The sequence below is a fragment of the Molossus molossus genome, unplaced genomic scaffold, assembly GCF_014108415.1.
Source record: "Molossus molossus isolate mMolMol1 unplaced genomic scaffold, mMolMol1.p scaffold_m16_p_1, whole genome shotgun sequence".
Classification (NCBI taxonomy): Eukaryota; Metazoa; Chordata; class Mammalia; order Chiroptera; family Molossidae; genus Molossus; species Molossus molossus.
In genome coordinates, this window is record NW_023425344.1 from 172,632,497 (window position 1) to 172,650,536 (window position 18,040).

The 18,040-nt window shown below is 45.4% G+C and overlaps 1 protein-coding gene across 8 annotated transcripts in view; it reads left to right on the forward strand.

Annotated features, from left to right (window-relative positions):
- The window catches only part of AVEN (apoptosis and caspase activation inhibitor), a 168,754-nt gene that overhangs the window by 20,660 nt on the left and 130,054 nt on the right, over window positions 1–18,040 (forward strand). For 7 of the 8 annotated variants that reach the window (XR_004957122.1, XR_004957130.1, XR_004957129.1 and 4 more), the window contains exons 1-2: window positions 9,837–10,072; window positions 12,410–12,481. The exons of the other annotated variant lie outside the window; for it this stretch is intronic. The gene's annotated coding sequence lies outside the window, so the exon portion shown is untranslated. Of the gene's footprint in view, window positions 1–9,836; window positions 10,073–12,409; window positions 12,482–18,040 lie in introns of those variants that run through there. 8 annotated transcript variants of the gene reach the window in all.

Below are 18,040 nucleotides of genomic sequence, written 5' to 3' on the forward strand. Positions count from 1 at the left end.
TCTGTAGGTCTGCTTTCCCACCATTTAGGATACAATCTGAGTTCCTTGCCATGCCCTACAAGGCCCTTCGTGATCTGATGGTTGCTTGCCTCTTAGGCTGCATTACTTTGCTCTTTCCTCCAAGTTCAATCCCATGTAGCATACGTGCTTCATGTCTAATTCTCCAATGTGGCAGGGTTGTTCTCTTCTGAGGGCTCGTGCACCTGCTGCCTGGAACATTCTGCTTTCTCCCCCCGGAACCCGGCATGGCTGCTCCCTTGTCCAGTCTGGCTCTCTGCTTAAATGTTGTCTTGGAAGAGGTTTCCCTGACTCTTCTATGTAAAGCAGTGCCCTCGTTATTGTCCGGCCACTTACCCTACTTTATCTTTGTAGTATTTGTCACTACTGAAATCGCTGTCTTTTGTATTTATACAAACGTTATGTATGTATTTGTTCATCTGATTGTTGTTCGACTCCTCCAGTGAGCTCCACGAGGGCAGGGAGTTTGCCTTGTTCACTGTCGTTTTCCACCCGCATCGAACCGAGGCGGGTGCAGTGTAGCCGTTGCTGTGAGTGGGAAGGGGTTCCGTGTTGAAGTCTGGTGTAACTTCCGGTATTCTGGAGACACTCAGATTCATTTCCTGTTAGCAGCTTTATGCTTTTCCCATTACAACTAAAAGCAGTGAAGGGAGGGTAGTTTAGTTATACCTCTGGAACCAAACCCACCCTCAGGGCTCCTCCCTGGACACTGTCCTCTATTTCGCCATCAACAAAAAGAGTCAGAATGAGTGTAAATGCCTCTGCCAAAGAAAGAAGCATCTTCCAGAATTCCTAACCTGGTTTCTTTCTCTGATGCCTTAAAAGCCTGACCATGTGTAGATTAGTAGCTTAGCCTTGATTGCCAAACCTGACGGGCAGCTCTTTTCCACGAGTGCTTAGCCACCCTCCTGGCCTTTTAAGTCCGGTGCGATTGGGAGGGAAGGTGAAGTATGGATGCTTAGAGGTTTGGGGTGTTTTGTTTTTCTATCCTGCCTCTTTTGCAAGGGTCTGACCTAAGTCGCTACTGACCTATGAGGAAGATAAAATGCGCTCTGACTATCATGGTTTTACAAGAGTCAGTGGTGGGGTTTTCTCTACCCCGGGAATATCATCAGGTGGCCCTCGAGGGGGCTCAGGTGTGCAGATCCTCTCCTGATGCGAAGTGGTCAAGAGACGCAGCCTTGGCCAGTAACCCCGAAATGACTGGGAGGCCACGACCAGGAGGAAGGTGGCCCACTATGGCGGTTTCTCCTGCTGACTGCAACGGGAAACTGGACGGAGTGATTACTTGAGGGCTCAGAAAAGTAAGGAAAAGTTGGCAAATTGAGAAGGAGTGAAAACCCAGAGAAGTAACCTGTAAGTGGACCGTGGGACGAGTTTCTCATTGTTTTGCTTTTCTCTCTGGCCTGGGGCCAAGGGCAGGCTCTCAGCAGAGCTGCAGCTAAAATCCTAGAGAAATCCCATCTTTCTGGCCAGAAAACCAGGAAAATGCAGACTGGAAAGTATAGGGGTGTCCCTCTGTTATTATTATTTTTTCTTTCTTTTAGTCACGGGGCCCAGGGGCAACCTCCTTGGAGAGCCAGGGTAGCTGGCAGCGTCAGCAGCTGAAGTAGCTGTAGAAATCCCATCTTTCTGGCCTGGGGACTGGGGGAAAAGTGGCCCTGCTGTCCCAAGAGTTGTAGGAGAATGCTCCTTTTTATTGCTCTTTTTCTGTCTCTGCTTGGCCCTCAGGGCAACATGGGCACCTGGAACCCCAGGAGAAACCCTGCCTTTGGTCCAGGGGATTGGGAGGGTCCTAGAGAGCAAAGAGCTGAAGGGGTCCTGTCCTGTGTGTGAAGTGGCCTGAGCTGAGCACGGAGGACACAGACCAAGCCGCCAGAGCTGGAGAGTTGAGGTGACATTGGAACCATGACCCACAGAAGATGAAACCTAACCAGACTGATTGCCCGATAAACTGGAACAAAGAAGTGGAACCATAAAATGTCCACTAGAGGATCTCTAACAGAGTTCAAACAACTTTGTAAGACTCTAAGCAACTTCATATTCAGAATTTTATTCTGTACCTAAAATTTCACAATGTAGCAGAAAAATGTGATGAATTCTTGATGCAAAAGGCAATCAACAAATGCCAGCCCTGGGATGACCCAGATATTGGAATTATCAGACACTGAAGCACTTATATAACTGCTTCACAAGTAAAACTGTCCTGAAAGGAATGGCACATTAGCTGTTCTTCCTTTAGATGAAAACATAGGAGAAAATGTTTGTGACTGTGGTTTAGGCAAAAATTTCTGAGGTATATAGTATCAAAAGCATGATATGCCAAAAAAAAAAAAAGATAGATTGGACTTCATGAAAGGAAAGACACTGTTCAGAAAATAAGAGCCCCGACCGAATAGCTTTTTTGGTTAGAGTCTTGTCCTGATACACCAAGGTTGTGGGTTCAATCCCAGTCACAGCACATATAAGAGTCAACCAGTGAATGCATAAATAAGTGGAACAAGTCTCTCTCTCTTTTCTCTTTCCCTTCCCTCCCTGTACCCCTTCCCTCTCTCAAGTAAAGAAAAAAGAAAGAAAATGAGAAGATAATCCATCACATTGAAGATTTGGAAGATTTCTGGACTTTCCCTTCAATTTTGCTGTGAACCTAAAACTACTCTAAAAAATAAATCTATTAAAAAAATAAGCCACAGACCAGGATGGTATATTTTTAAGTCACATACCCAGAAAGGAAATATATAGAACTCTCAGAACTCAGTAATAAGAAAGGAAACAATCCATTAAAAAAAATGGGGAAAAGATTTAAACAGATAATTCACCCAAGAAGATATATTGATGGCAAGTAGCCTAAGGTGCTGAACATCATTTGTTACTAAGGAAATCCAAATTGAAACCACAATGAAAAACCACTCTCTGTCAATTGGAATGGCTTAAAAAACCTGCCAATACTATATCTCGGCAGTTTCTTTCCAAGTTAAACACACTTATCATACGATTCAGGAGTCCCACTCAGATGTGTATTTACCCAAAAGAAATGAAAACTAGTATGTGGAAGACATGCCAAAAATGATAAAGCTTTTTTTTTTTCATAATTGCTAAAAGCTATGAGCGACCCAAAGATTCTTTAGCTGGTGAGTGGATACACAAACTTAGGTGTATTAATATCATGACTGCAACTAGGCCATGCAAAGGGATGGACCTCGCTGAATTACAGCAGCTTGGATGGACTTAGTGAAAGTACTACGGGAAGTGAAAGAAGTCTAGGGGGATGGACAGGTTTCAGGTGATGGAGATTTCAGGGTGATGGGACTGTTCTGTAATTTGACCGTGGTGGTGCTTACATCTCCATTTGTTTAAACTCCCAGAACTTTGTGTTTTATTGTCTGTAAATTGGAAAAAGGAAATAGTCATTGAGGAGCCATCCAGTTATGCTTTTTATCAGCTCCCAAAAGGGAAGTATTCTAGACCCAGAGGACTGTTACTTTTCACATGAAATACTTTGGCAGTTAGGTTGTGGGTCATCACCCTCCTCAGAGGTGAAAGAGAAGAGCCTGTCCATTGGAGCACTTGCAAATCTGTGATTTTTAAAGCACGTGTGTGCTTCAGCTAATGACATCTTCCCCTCCGGATCAGAACTCTGTTCCTATAGGAACTCACTCTCACTGCTCTTTGAGTGGTTTCAGGACCACTGGATATTCCCTTTTTCTTTCTAACCTTGAACGCTGTGGATAAAGCCTGAAGACTGGGCTTGGGGATTGTGTAGAAGGAAGCAAGGCTTATCTTGCTGGTGACATTTCCTTTGGGATACACTCTGTTTCCTAGGGGACTCTTCCTGTCCCCTTTATTCTCCAGGGCTGTCTGAGACATCCCATTCTGAATTATCTTGATACATTGCACCCTGGACCTTTTCTTTTCTTCTCTCCTTGTCAAAATTGTGATGACAGTGTGTTACTCTCAGGAAAGAGCTTTACATTTCAGGTTACTTTCATCTAGTCAGTGTTATCTGCATAGAAATCCCAGTGGGGCACAGTGTGGGGGCAGATGAGCCTTTTCCTGCTAAGCACATTACAGGGAGATACAGCATTTTCATTCCGCCAAAGCTTGAGTTCATGTCCTAATATGCATTAGCTTTTCCAAGTTTAATCCTCCTGAGCGTTTCGATTATGATTTTGAATAGAGCCTCCTTATTGGAGGGAAGCAAGGCTAGAGTTTAGTTTAATTTGTGCTTTTCCACAAAAGAGTATTCGGACACTGTTGGTGGGAGCTAGAGAAGGTGGAATAAAGTGTTGCTTTAAATTTCCGGGAAGCAGAGAGAGCCTCACGCTCTGGCAAAGATAAGGCACCGGTCATGCTGGCACTGGCAGTCCGAGGGAGTTCTACCAACACGCAGGTGTCTCGGCTGTGCCCGGCCTCAGGGCCCTCAGCTTGTGTGCTCTGTCTAATCCTGGGCCCGGGATTTGCATTCTGTCCTGGTGGACCGGGAGCGTTGAGAAAATCCACCTTGCTCCAATGCAAGGTAAAACCCTTCTCCCTTCCTTAGGCGTCTTTGCTGCCCTTTCTTTTAATTAAAGTTCTTTTCCTCCCCGGTGTTGGGAGAGCTTCCTAAAGGTCACACTTGAAAAGGGCTGCTGAAGAAAAATGCAGATTATACTATTTTGTCCTTTTATGGGGAAAATTTCTCTCGGATCGCTCTGTGTCTGAAAAGTGCATTAAAAAAAAATTCTCAATTTTGGTTAAAATAGTGTGGCTTGGAAGGAAGGTGGCATTTTTTGCTAACACGTGGCCATGATGCCCTCCAGCCGGTGGCAGAGGGACAAGAGGCCTCGGGGCAGCCAGGAGCGCGCCCGCCGAGCGCCCGGCAGCCTCCTGCGCTGGGGCAGAGGGGGCTCCGCTCGGACGCACGCGCCTGTCTTCGCCCGAACAAGCTGTCTTGTTCCAGCCACAACATGTTTGCACTTGAAATCCCTAAGTGTGGGTTTTGCAGTCACGTATTTGATTTCTGTGGACTTTGTGGGCGCCGGGAGAGCTCCCGCTCCTTTCTCTTCACGTTCAGTTGTCTGGGTAAGTGCCCTCTGAGAGAAAGGATCGCGACGCATGGAACCTTCCCATGGGAGCCAGCCCCCGGGAGCCAGCCCCTGAGAGCCGACCCACGGGAGCCAGCCCACTGGAGCCAGCCCCCGAGAGCCAACCCACGGGAGCCAGCCCCCGAGAGCCGACCCACGGGAGCCAGCCCACGGGAGCCGACCCACGGGAGCCAGCCCACCAGAGCCAGCCTACTAGAGCCAGCCCCCGAGAGCTGACCCATGGGAGCCAGCCCACCAGAGACAGCCCACGGGAGCCGACCCATGGGAGCCAGCCCCCGGGAGCCAGCCCCCGAGAGCCAACCCACGGGAGCCAGCCCACGGGAGCCAGCCCCCGAGAGCCGACCCACGGGAGCCAGCCCACGGGAGCCGACCCACGGGAGCCAGCCCACCAGAGCCAGCCCACTAGAGCCGACCCACGGGAGCCAGCCCACGGGAGCCAGACCCCGAGAGCCAGCCCACGGGAGCCGACCCACGGGAGCCAGTCCACGCCAGCCCCCGAGAGCCGACCCACGGGAGCCAGCCCCCGAGAGCCAGCCCACGGGAGCCGACCCACGGGTGCCAGCCCACGGAAGCCGACCCACGAGAGCCAGCCCACGGGAGCCAGCCCCCGAGAGCCGACCCACGGGAGCCAGCCCACGGGAGCCAGGCCCCGAGAGCCAGCCCCCGGGAGCCAGCCCCCGGGAGCCAGCCCCCGAGAGCCGACCCACGGGAGCCAGCCCACGGAAGCCGACCCACGAGAGCCAGCCCACGGGAGCCAGCCCCCGAGAGCCGACCCACGGGAGCCAGCCCACGGGAGCCAGCCCCCGAGAGCCAGCCCACGGGAGCCGACCCACGGGAGCCAGCCCACGAGAGCCAGCCCACGGGAGCCGACCCACGGGAGCCAGCCCACGGAAGCCGACCCACGAGAGCCAGCCCACGGGAGCCAGCCCACGGGAGCCAGCCCCCGAGAGCCGACCCACGGGAGCCAGCCCACGGGAGCCGACCCACGGGAGCCAGCCCACTAGAGCCGACCCACGGGAGCCAGCCCACGGAAGCCGACCCACGAGAGCCGACCCACGGGAGCCAGCCCACGGGAGCCAGCCCACGGAAGCCGACCCACGAGAGCCAGCCCACGGGAGCCAGCCCCCGAGAGCCAGCCCCCGAGAGCCAGCCCCCGAGAGCCAGCCCCCGAGAGGGACGCGCGGTTTGACACGGTGCTGTTCGTCAGGGACAAGGAGGGTCCATTCAGAGGAGCTTCCGACTAGCGCGGGAGAAAGGAAGCGGCCTCCCGTTGGCTCGCAAGTGTCAGTGAGGCGGGACAGAGGAGGGGTGTTCAGGCGATTGGCCGGAGGGTCAGTGCGCATCACCTGGGCACTGCGTGCCTAGGGGCCGGCCCACCGTAGCGCCCCGGGAAGAGATCCCGGCCCAGCTGTCCTTCAGGCCGAAGGGCAGGGGAGCAGCTTTCACCGCCAGGCCCGCGCTGGCTCTTGTCTGAAGACAGCAGGACTAGAATATGTGGAGGTGTTAGCTTGCGTCCTCTGAAATTGGACGTTGTTCAACGTACAGCTTTTTGCCATGAGGAGAGTCAGGCTGTGATGTAGTCAGGGGGCCTGAAGGAAGTCACGCATGGAGCTCTCGCCAGGGCCCACGAACTCTCGCTGCACAGCTGTGAGGCCCTCAGCCCTCGTGGAAGCGGGACGCTTGCAGTCGCCCGACCGCTGCGAGGCGGGAGAGGTGGGGCCCGATGGTGGCCTTAATCCGGGCGACCAGGTCGGGGCGAACATTACACCTGTTTGGTTTGGTTTCCTCCCTTCGCATTTCACCAGTTGGTGTCTGGATGACATCATCTGTTATAGTTTGCTCTGAGGTATTTTCGACAGTTTTTGCAAAAATTCTCATGAACTCCCTTTTTTTAATTGCACATTTTAAAAAGAAATCCTCACCTGAGGACATTTTTTGCATTTATCTTCTGATTGAGTGGGAGGGAGAGGGGGGAAGAGAGAGAAACATCGATGTGAGAGAGACACATTCCCTGACTGCCACCCACACGACCCCCCCCCCAGGGCCAGGGACAAACCGCAACCGAGGTGCGTGCCCTTAGCGGGAACCCAACCCGGGACTCTCTGGTCTGCAGGCCAGCGCTCCAACCGCTGAGCCTAACTGCCCAGGGCTGCACATTTTCTGTATTGTCAGTGATGATGTGTGTCCCTCTCCCCCCTCCACTCTCTGATTATATTTATGTCTTTTGTTAGTGAGTTCTTACTATCAAGACATTTCCCCATGTGGTGAACTTTGCTGTTTTCAATGATTGTTATGAACGGGTGGCCCTGAATAAGTTTTTGCGTCAGATTTGTTCTCTCGTGTGGTTGGTAAGTTTTGGAGTGGGTGCGTGGCCTCTTGCAACTGCATTTCACCAGTGCATGTGTAATTGACTATGTGTGAGGAAGATATGCCTACCATCCAGGGCTTCTGTGAGGTTAAAGAAGATAATTGAAGGAGAATGAATTTGAGAGATGCAAGTCAGTGTCATTGATGAAGGGAAGGTCGTTGCACACATTAGAGGACCCTTCCTTCCTCCCTCCTCCCTCCCTCCCTCCCTCCCTCCCTCCCTCCCTCCCTCCCTCCCTCCCTCCCTCCCTCCCTCCCTCCCTCCCTCCCTCCCTCCCTTCCTTCCTTCCTTCCTTCCTTCCTTCCTTCCTTCCTTCCTTCCTTCCTTCCTTCCTTCCTTCCTCCTTTTGTCTTATAATAATTTATTTGAGCCAAAATGACAATTGCCAGGAAGCAAAATCTTGAAGGACTGAGAAAATGCTCTGGAGAAGGTCAGTTCTGCAGCTCAGAAGATGATCCTTGAATCATCAGTTTCTGTCTCGCTACCTCTCTTCTGCCCCTTAAACAGTCTCATTATTTTTCTCTACTGGTAGAAGTTTTGAGTAGAACCTTTACCCAGGCATTAGAAGCAAAGACTTAAAACATTAGAGAACATTATTTATTTTGCTAAGACTTTGCTCAGTGAAGAGACCTATTTGCAAAAACACGGGATTGCATTATAGGCAGATTTCTCTTCTTCCTGTGCCATAAAGACCTTGGCCAAGTTCTCTACTGAACCTACCTCATCTCAGAGCCTTGGGGCTTAAGCCAGATGATCTACAAGGATACTTCAAGGGAGAGAGTATTGTTTCAAGCAAATTTCCATTTTGCCTCCTTGGATTAATATTGTGGACTAAGTTTGTAAAGGTATTGGCAAGAAGGTTTCTTCTAAAGGTGGAAAAGGGTGTTGTCTAGCAGTAAAATCTTTATTTTGAGGCATGGCAAAGAGCAGATGACTTCATAAAAAAATCTAGAATTTATTGAACCCGTTGGGTGCATTGGATGAAGTACAAGAGCTTACAAAGGTACTTGATACGGTATAGCAATTCCTCTGAGTGTTGCTAGAATAAACTGTTGCCGGGCAACAGAGTTTTCAGTCCTTTTGGAACCTCTGACTAAGACTTACTGAAATCACTTCGTCGTTGGCATCTTATTAGAATTGTTAGCTGCATGGTAGAAGGGACATTGCATGAAAAATCTTAAGTGATAAACGTTTCCAAATAGCTGATAAGGGACATCTTTGAGGAAACTGTTAATTTATTGGAACAAGGACGAGATCTCCATGCTGCTTAGAATGGCACATGGCGGTGGTTACTCAGCAGTCTCATTTTGTAGGGAGAGGTGAGCACTTCATTCTAGGCTTTCTGATGAACTCCTAGCAAGTGGACTGAGTTGGTGAATCTGGGGGTGAGTGGGTGGGTTCGTGGCCAGTGAAAAGACACTTAGAAAGTTTTATTATTTTGATATGCCCAAGAGACAATTGAGAAGGCAGTGATTTAGAACTTGGGTGTACAGAAGAAACACACCTCTTGTTGTGAAAATACTGCACTGTGGCAAAGTGGAGTTTTGTCTCCCAAAGGAGCTTTGCCCTGTTATGTCTGGGACTCCTCAGGGCCCAGACTCAGCCCCTTCAGTGTTTTCTGTGAACTTGTACTCACCAGCTGTCAGAGAGCCCCAGAACCAGCATTTTCAGCTGCAGTTCACAGTGGGCCTGCCTGCCGAACTAGAAAGTTTCTACTGAGCAGCTGTTGATTATTTTGGGATGCTCAGGTCTCTCAGAGGCCCGAGGCTTCCCTCCACTTCCTCTCGAGGTGCTGGGACTGTGCAGATCTCGTGACTGGTGGTGATTTGTTCTACCTGCTCGTATTTGGGGCTTGGTTCAGACACCTTGCCACCTAGATTTTGTGGGTGTTTTCCATGGAGGTTCGGTTTTGCTGTCTCCCTTGCTCTGTGCGGTGTTCAGGGGGAATACTGGACTACTGCTGCCACCCTCTTCCCAGAATCTCTACACATCTGTTTTCGAACTTTCCCATCATTGGCCTCCCTGCGTTTTGTTTTGAACAGCTGTTATCCCTTGGTTAGAAGCGTGTTCTTTGCTAATTCTCTCTGAGCCTGGGACCTCATTCCAGCAGGAGATCGCAGCTGCTTCCTTCACAGACTGATCTCAGGCCATGTGTCCACAGCTGGAGCTGAATGGTCCTGTGCCCTCAGCCTGGAATGCCTCCCTCCTCCCTGGCTCACAAGGCTGGTCCTGAAGGCTCACTACATCCTCTCTCCTTCACTGCCGGTGCTTTTCCTCTGCTCCTCTGACATCTTCTGAAAGTGTGGTCACAGCACATAGCCCACTGCTTCAGGTGTATGCTCACCTCTCTGATTCCCTCACAGGACGGCGGATTCTGAAAGCGAGGGACCTCGTCTTACTTTTGTACCCTCACTGCCTGGCCTGGTACCCGGCACTCAGTAACTGCTCAAGAAATGCTCGCTGGAGAAGTGTTGGGAAGTGCGTGGTCAAGGAACAAAAGCAGCCCTCTTTGGACGTGTTGTAGGACAGACAGGAGGAATGATGAGTGCCCCTTCGTGTTCTATTTAAAGAAAGAAATGTGTCTGGAGAAGGAACTATAAAGGTGACTGTATTCTCAAACTGTGTGGTAGGGAGGAGGTGGCCCTGGCCAAGTCACATCTACTGAGTCCATTTTGATTATGACCTCTAGTAAAGGTCACAGGAATTGAAGAAATGTAGAACAAACAATGATGATGATTAAGGAATTGGAAGTCTGTGCTGACGAAGGAAGCAGTATGGTCAGTTTGGGTAGAGAACACACAGTCACAGATGAAGGTGTAGGGTGGACCAGCCCAATGCGATGTCTACATAATTGAGTTTGAGGGCTGGACCAGGGTTACCCAGGTTCCTTCCCGTTCCATAATTCTTTACTTGTTCATTAAGTTCTCTTCCTCTGGTGACTTGAGGATTTGAGGGAGAGTTAAAGTTGGCCAGATGAATAGCTATTTAGTAGCCTGTGATTTTTCTGGAAAACGGAAGGTCATCATCTCAGTAAGAAGGAAACCAGTCCTATGCTGGTGGATAAGAGAGATGAAAATTTAACTGAGACAGAGTCCAAAGAAAATCTGGCCATTTCCATCATTAAGCCCGTGCAGTGCTATCCCAGGGAGGATGGATGAGGGAGGTGCACCTGAACTATCATGTGCCCCCTCAGGAGGAAGAGTAGACTGTCAGTGCTCTGGTTGGGGAGAGTGTTTTTTTATCCTCACCCGAGGATATGATTTTACTGATTTTAGAGAGAGGGGAAGGGAGAGAGAAAGAGAGAGAGAGAGAGATTGATGTGAGAGAGAACCATCGATCATTTGCCTCTCGCACATACCCCTACTGGGGATTGAGCCTGAAACCTGGGCATGTGTCCTGACCAGGAATCAAACCTGCAGCCTTTTGGTGTACGGGACAGCACTCCAACCAATGGAGCAACACCGGTTAGGGCAAGGGAGAGTATGTTCCGTACACTAAGCTTACCCAGGAATGCTTCGAGTCCTACATGTGGCCTTCCTATAAAGGCTGATTATTTTTGTGTATATCGAACCTTTTAATTAAATTATTTAACAAGGGAAAGCTTTTACTTGAAGGCCTTTTAGTTGTATCTCTAGTTATTGGGTATTTCTCTGATTTTATAAGATCAATAAAGCAAACACTGTCATTTCTCTTAGATCATAACCACACCAAGCATCACGTTGTCTTAATTATGGTTCCTTCTTTACTATAAAATCTGTTGACATTAATCTAGTTATAGAATTTTACCTGGTAGTTGGGACTCACAAGACTGATTAATTTGGTAGTTTTTAAACCTGATTTTTTTTTCTTTATCCTCACCCGAGGATATGTTTATTGATTTTTTTTCTTTTTCTGGTGTGATTTTTTTCCCCCATCATCATTTATCCCCTATATTCCCTTTTTCACCTCCCCCCCACCCCCCTTTATTTAAAAATTTTTTTTTTTCTTTATTGATTTGAGAGAGAGAGAAGAAGGGAGAGAAGGAGAGAGACAGAAAAATCAAAGTGACAGAACATTGATTGGCTGCCTCCCGCTTGTCCCCCACTGGGGATTGGCCCACAACCTGGGCATGTGCCCTGACGGGGAATCGAGCTGACGACCCCTTGGTGCAAGGGTGGACGCTCAACCACTGAGCCACACCGGCCAGTCCTGCCCCCTGTTTATTGATTTTAGAGAGAGAGAGGAAAGGAGAGAGACAGAGGGAGAGAAAAAAATCCATATGAGAGAGAAACATGGATCGCTTGCCTCTCATATGCTCCACAACTGGGGATCAAACCCGCAACCTAGGTATATGTCCTGATTGGACATCTTTTGGTGTACAGTGTAGTAGACAGCACTCCAACAAACTGAGCCACACCAACCGGCCAGGGAGAGTATGTTTTTTTTTTAATTCTCATGAAGTTCAAGTTGTAAAGCAGATAAAATGAACTTCATTCTGTGGCCACTCTCCTTCTTCCCACAGAAACTCCATGTAAAAGGACTTCCACTACCCTGGCCAGTGTGCGCAGTGGTTAGAGCCTATACACTGAAGGGTCTTGGGTTTGATTCCCAGTCAAGGGCACGTACCTGTGTTGCAGGTTCGATCCCTGGCCCCCATCGAGACATGTGCAGGAAGCAGCCAGTTGATGTTTCTCACATTGATGTTTCTCTCTCTCTTGTCCCCTCCCTTCCTCCCTTCCACTCTCTCTAAAAATCAATGGAAAAATATCCTTGGGTGAGAATTGACAACAACAAAAGAGGGGACTTCCATGAAGTATAGTTTAAAATCTACAATTAGTCCAATTACTGCAGTTTAATTTCTCAAACTACCCGTAAACCATGGAAGCATACAACTCTGAAGGTCTGTAGAGTAAGTCTAGCCAGCAAAGGGTAATTACCTTTCTGTGTCACCTATTTTCAGCCAACTCTCTGAAACAAAATTACCCACGTGAGAAAGATGTAAGGCCTTGGAGAAAGAAGACAAGGGTTCAGGGTGAGTGAAGAAGCCTGTGAGCAGTGTCACTGAACGGCTGCTTGGAGGATTGGGGCACCATTTTCTGTGGTCTCAGGTCCCTCTGTCCTCTCCTTTCTTCCATGTACTGATCCCAAGGAGGGACAAGAAAAGAAGCTGCTATCAGTGGAATTTGAGCATACAGTCGTCCCTCACCACTTCGCGCATCGACTGTCACAGCTTCACTCTATCGCGGCTTTTTAAAAACACCACCATAGCCCTGGCCAGTTTGGCTCAGCGGTTAGAGCGTTGGCCTGCGGTCTGGAGAGACCCGGGTTCGGTTCCCGCTAAGGGCACGTACTTCGGTTGCAGTTTGTCCCCAGCCCTGGTTGGTCGTGCGGGTGGCAGCCACTCGATGTGTCCCTTCACGTCGATGTTTCTCTCTCTCTCTCCCTTCCTCTCTCTCCCTCCTACTCTATCTGTACAAAAAATGGAAAAATATCCTCGGGTGAGGATAAAACAAGCAAATAAATAAAAACACCACCATAGAGCGAATCTGTGACAGTCGAAGCGCGAAGTGGCGAGGGACGACTGTATATAAAGAATCCTACTTCGCAAAAATTCATTTACCGCGGTAGAGTCTGGAACTGATTAACCTCAATAAACGAGGTAGACTATAGTCTGCATCACCTTTCCCCCATTCTTTTTTTTTTGGTACGTGCCCCTAGTGGGAACTGAACCCAGGACTCTCTGGTCCACAGGCCAATGCTCCAACTGCTGAGCCAAACTGGCCAGGGCTTTTCCCCCATTCTTAATGGCCACAGTATCTTGGAGCTCAAATACTATGTACATTGTCCCAGGCTCAGTAGATAATTTAGATATATGCCAATGCTGCGTGTATTATTTTTTCAAATATGATCATGCTCTAATGTGTATTTTATTTAATACACAATGACAAATGGAAACATTCTTCTTAGTACACCTGTGTATTATATATAGTGTATATATTTTTATTAGTTTTTTTTATTGAAATTTAGCCTCTTGAAATAATATGTAAAGCTGTGTTTGCTAGAACATTTTTCTGATACCAAAATCTGTCATTGAATTCTTTAATTTTAATGGTTTATTAATTTTTCTATTAAAGAGACACATTTTTCTTTTTTTTTTAATCCTCAGCCGAGGATATTTTTCCATTCATATATTTTTTTGTTTTAGATAGAGTGGGAGGGAGAGAAGGAGGGAAGGGGGTGAGAGAGAGAGAGAGAGAGAGAAAGAGAGAGAGAGAGAGAGAGAGAGAGAGAGAGAGAGAGAGAAACATTGATGTGAGAGAGACACATGCCTCTCGCAGGACCCCAACCAGGGCCGGGGATGAACTGCAACTGAGGTACATGCTCTTAGCGGGAACTGAACCCGGGACTCTCTGGTCCGCGGGCCGACGCTCTAACCGCTGAGCCAAACTGGCCGAGCACCTTTTTGTTTTCCATATGTCCCATGTATATTTTGTTCCTCTATTCCTCGTTTACTGCTTTCTTTTGCAGGAAGTGAATATTTTTAATATAATATTTTAATTTCTTGAATTATTTTTTTCACTTTTTAGTCATTTCCTTAGTGGTTGCTCTATAGACATGTATAAAATGTACTGTATACATTTTTAACTTATCAGAATCTGCTTTAGATTTATACTAACTTAAATCCAATGAGATATAGAAACATTATTCCTATACAGACTATTTCTGTTTCCTCTTTTTTATGGTATTGTTATACACATTACATCTGTGTGTTATAAAAGCAACAATACATTGTCATAATTCATACCTTAATGTAATTTTATATCTTTTAAAGGCTAGAGAGAAACAAGAAGAGTAAGCATATACTTATAGCTTTTGTTATTATAGCCTTTTTATTTCCTATTTCTAGTTTTGTTAATTTGTTTCTGTGTATTTGAGTTACCATATGGAGTCACTTTAGTCCAATATAGTTTTGCTCCCACCTACCTCCCTTGAGCGGGTATTTGCAAATCTATTGTTCGGCCTATAACATATAGAAATACAATTATGCACACATTGTTTTATAAAATTGCTTTTAAAATCAGTTATGGAAAGAAACGCCATATCAGATATATGATTTGCAAATATTTTTTCCTATTTTTTCAGGTTCCCTTTTCATTTTGTTGATGGTTTCCTTTGCCGTGTAGCAGCTTTTTAGTTTGCTTATTTTTGCTTTGTTGTCTTTGCTTTTATTGTCAAATCCAAAGCATCATTGCCAAAACTGATGTCAGGGAGCCTATGAGCTATGTTTTCTTCCAGAAGTTTTGTGGTTTCAGGTCTTACTTTCAAGTCTTTAATTCATTTTGAGTTGATTTTTGTATATGTTGTGCTGTCCAGTTTTCCTAGCACTATTTATTGGAAGACTGTTCTTTTCCCATTGTATATTCTTGGCTCCTTTGTCATAAACTAGTTGACCATATAAGTGTGTGTTTATTTCTGTTCCATTGATTTATGTGTTTTTATGCCAATATCTTACTGTTTTTATTACTGTAGCTTTGTAATGTAGTTTGATGTTTTTCTTTCTCAAGATTGCTTTGGCTATTTGGGGGTCTTTTGTGATTCCATACAAATTTTAAGATTGTTCTATTTCTGTGAAAAATGCCTTTGGGATTTTGATAGGTATTGCATTGAATCTGTAGATTGCTTTAAGTATATGGCTATTTTAACAGTATTAATTCTTCCAATCCATGAGCACAGACTATCTTTCCATTTGTGTCTTCTTTAATTTCTTTCTTTAATGTCTTATAGTTTTTAGTGTATACCAGACACATTTTGGAATGATGATGTTAATATAATAATGCTCTGTATATTTATATCTTTCACATTGCCTTCATCAGTATTTTGTCTTAAATCTTTGCAAAATGAACTAAACATAAAATCTTTAGGAGTTTTTAAGATACACCTTTCTCTAAGTTGCATCAAGTGTCTTCTAAACTTTATTACTTCTTACTACCCTCTTGTGATGGAGGCTAATGACAACTGTCCTTGTTTCTGCAGTCGGTGGGGGTAATGAGATCCTTGTTCAGTGCTGTTTTCTAAGTTGGGGATTAATGAGTCTTTCAGCTCTGTGAAGCCCAGCCTACTATAAACACTTTGTAAATATTAAATGATAATGATGGCAGGGCCGTTAATTCTGTCTAGGTCTCCTGCCTCCTATACCAGTGCTTGTTTCATTGAGTTAATAGTTCCTCAGGTGTTTCAGACCATAGCCCTCTTACATATCAAACTAATTAGTTTGCCCAGGTTTACACTTTTGCCATGTGTTATATCTATATTCAGAAGTTTTGAATTAACTGGGGAAGTCTCTGAACTCTGATTACACAGTGCGCCAACAAAAGAATATTGGATTTTCCCAGATTAAACCTTTGTAGTATTTTCAGCTCTTGTTCTAGCCCCCAAATTTTTATTAGTTGCAAAGCTATTTTCTTTAGAATGTTGCTGGTATTTGTTATTTATATAGCAGATCTAATTCAGTCACATGCTTTTCATCTGCTAGCAACTTTCAGTAATGGCAGGAAACCTCTAGGGTTCAGGCAGCCTTGGCAATGCCTAGATTATAATGTAGATTGCTTTTGTTGTTTTTTTTGCCATCAAGGAGGCTTATGATGATATTTGAGGGCTGAGAGTGATCTTGTGGTCAGTTACTCCAGTGTTTCATGAAAACTTATGAAATTTGATTCAGGTGAGGCTTACTGACTAATGTTAAATCTGTTTGGTGAATGGTTGATGGGGAACTAGAAATTTGTAGTGAACCAAAACACCACCACACAGAGAAATTCCTAGATGCAAGGGAGAAAATATAGTGGGCGGGTCAGTTTGCATCACCCAAACCCATTGGTAAATCTTAGCATTACTTAATGTTGGCTCCGCCTTTTATCATCTGTCATTTGATGTGATGTGACATAAAGTTTAGAGCACCATCTATGATGTATTTTAACCCCAAAATATTCAACTTGACCATATTGGGCATTTAGATATTTTAGATTTTAAAAATCTGATATTGTCTATAAACTAATCTATAAACAAGCACTACAAAGAAGCAGTGAGACAGAAGATGAGTCCTTCTGCACTATACTGGTACTGGTCTCTTCTATAAATCAATGTCATAAAAATAGAGATTGTGTTAGATTCAAAGAGATTTAAGGGACAAACAGTTTGATACAATGCATGGTCTTGAATAGAATACTGGCTTGCATAAACAAGCTGTAAAGGACATTTTTGGGGTTAGGGAAATTTGGAAATAGTCTGGGTGCCATAGAAAATAAAATGTACTGAAATGGAGAGGTGGAGAATATTGATGAGAAAAATCTGGTTACCAAAAAAAAAAAAAGTATATGTAAATAGAAAAAAATCTGGAAGTATATGCAATAAGTTGTTGCTAGTGGTACTTTCAGGTGATGGGAAAGGTGGGGTTTTCATGTATTATTTTTTGCTTGTTTTTTCCTCCTGATTTTTTTTACAATGCATGTCCTGCTTGTGTGTTAATACAAACTTATTTTTTTAAAAATGTCTATACCAGTCTATCCTATACAGATGGGTTGTTCTAGTATATTTCACAAGTTTTTTCCTCGATAATGATTTTATAATTTTTAGGATACTTTTTTTGAACTGTGTCTTTAGTTTGTATATTCATCTCTTTTCTGAAACCTAATTTTTTTTATTATGGAAAATATTAAACACATACAAAAGTAGATAGAGTAACATGAATTTCACGTGCACATCGTCCAGTTTCAGCAACAATCAATTATGCCTAGTTTATTTAATCTCTACCCACCATTCTTTTCCACCCATTATTTTGAAACAGATCCTACATGTCATATCTTCTCATTCATAAATAGTTCACTATTTATTTCTGAGAGATAAAAACATAAAAATATAAACACAATTTATATCATACCAAACAACAAATAAATATATATAAACACATTTTGGTATCAGACCAAACAACAAATAAAATAATATCCTTAATATAATCAAATATGCAGTCATTGCTCACCTTTCTCCAATTGTCTCATAAGTGATTTTCTCTAATTGTATTGTTTGGTCAGAGTACAAATAAGTTCCCGACATCACAACTTGTTATGCCCATTAAGCCCTTTTAATTTACAGGTTTCTTCCTTCTCCTCTACTATTTTTTCCCTCTTTTAATTTATTGGTTTAAGAAACTAGGCCCTTTATTTTTTTCATTAAAAAAATTTTTTTTTCTTTATTGAATTTAGAAAGAGAAAGGGAGAGGGAGAGAGAGAGAGAGAAACATTGATGAGGGAGCATTTTGAAATATCCCAGGTCTTCCCTGGGAGGAGGCAGTGGGAGCGGCTAGGGCCCAGCAACCTGAGCCCACCAGCACACCTGGTACCATCGGACCAGTGGACACTCTGTGTCAACATAGACAGGTGCACAGTAGTGGAGCTCCCAAGGTGCTGATCATGAAAGGCTCAGACAGCAAGAAGCCCAGCACCATCCCCCATAGTAGCAGCCTGATCAGAGTCGAGATATACCCCCAGCAACAGAGGTTGGGGAGCAGACATTTATCCCCAGGCAACAGAAGCACTGA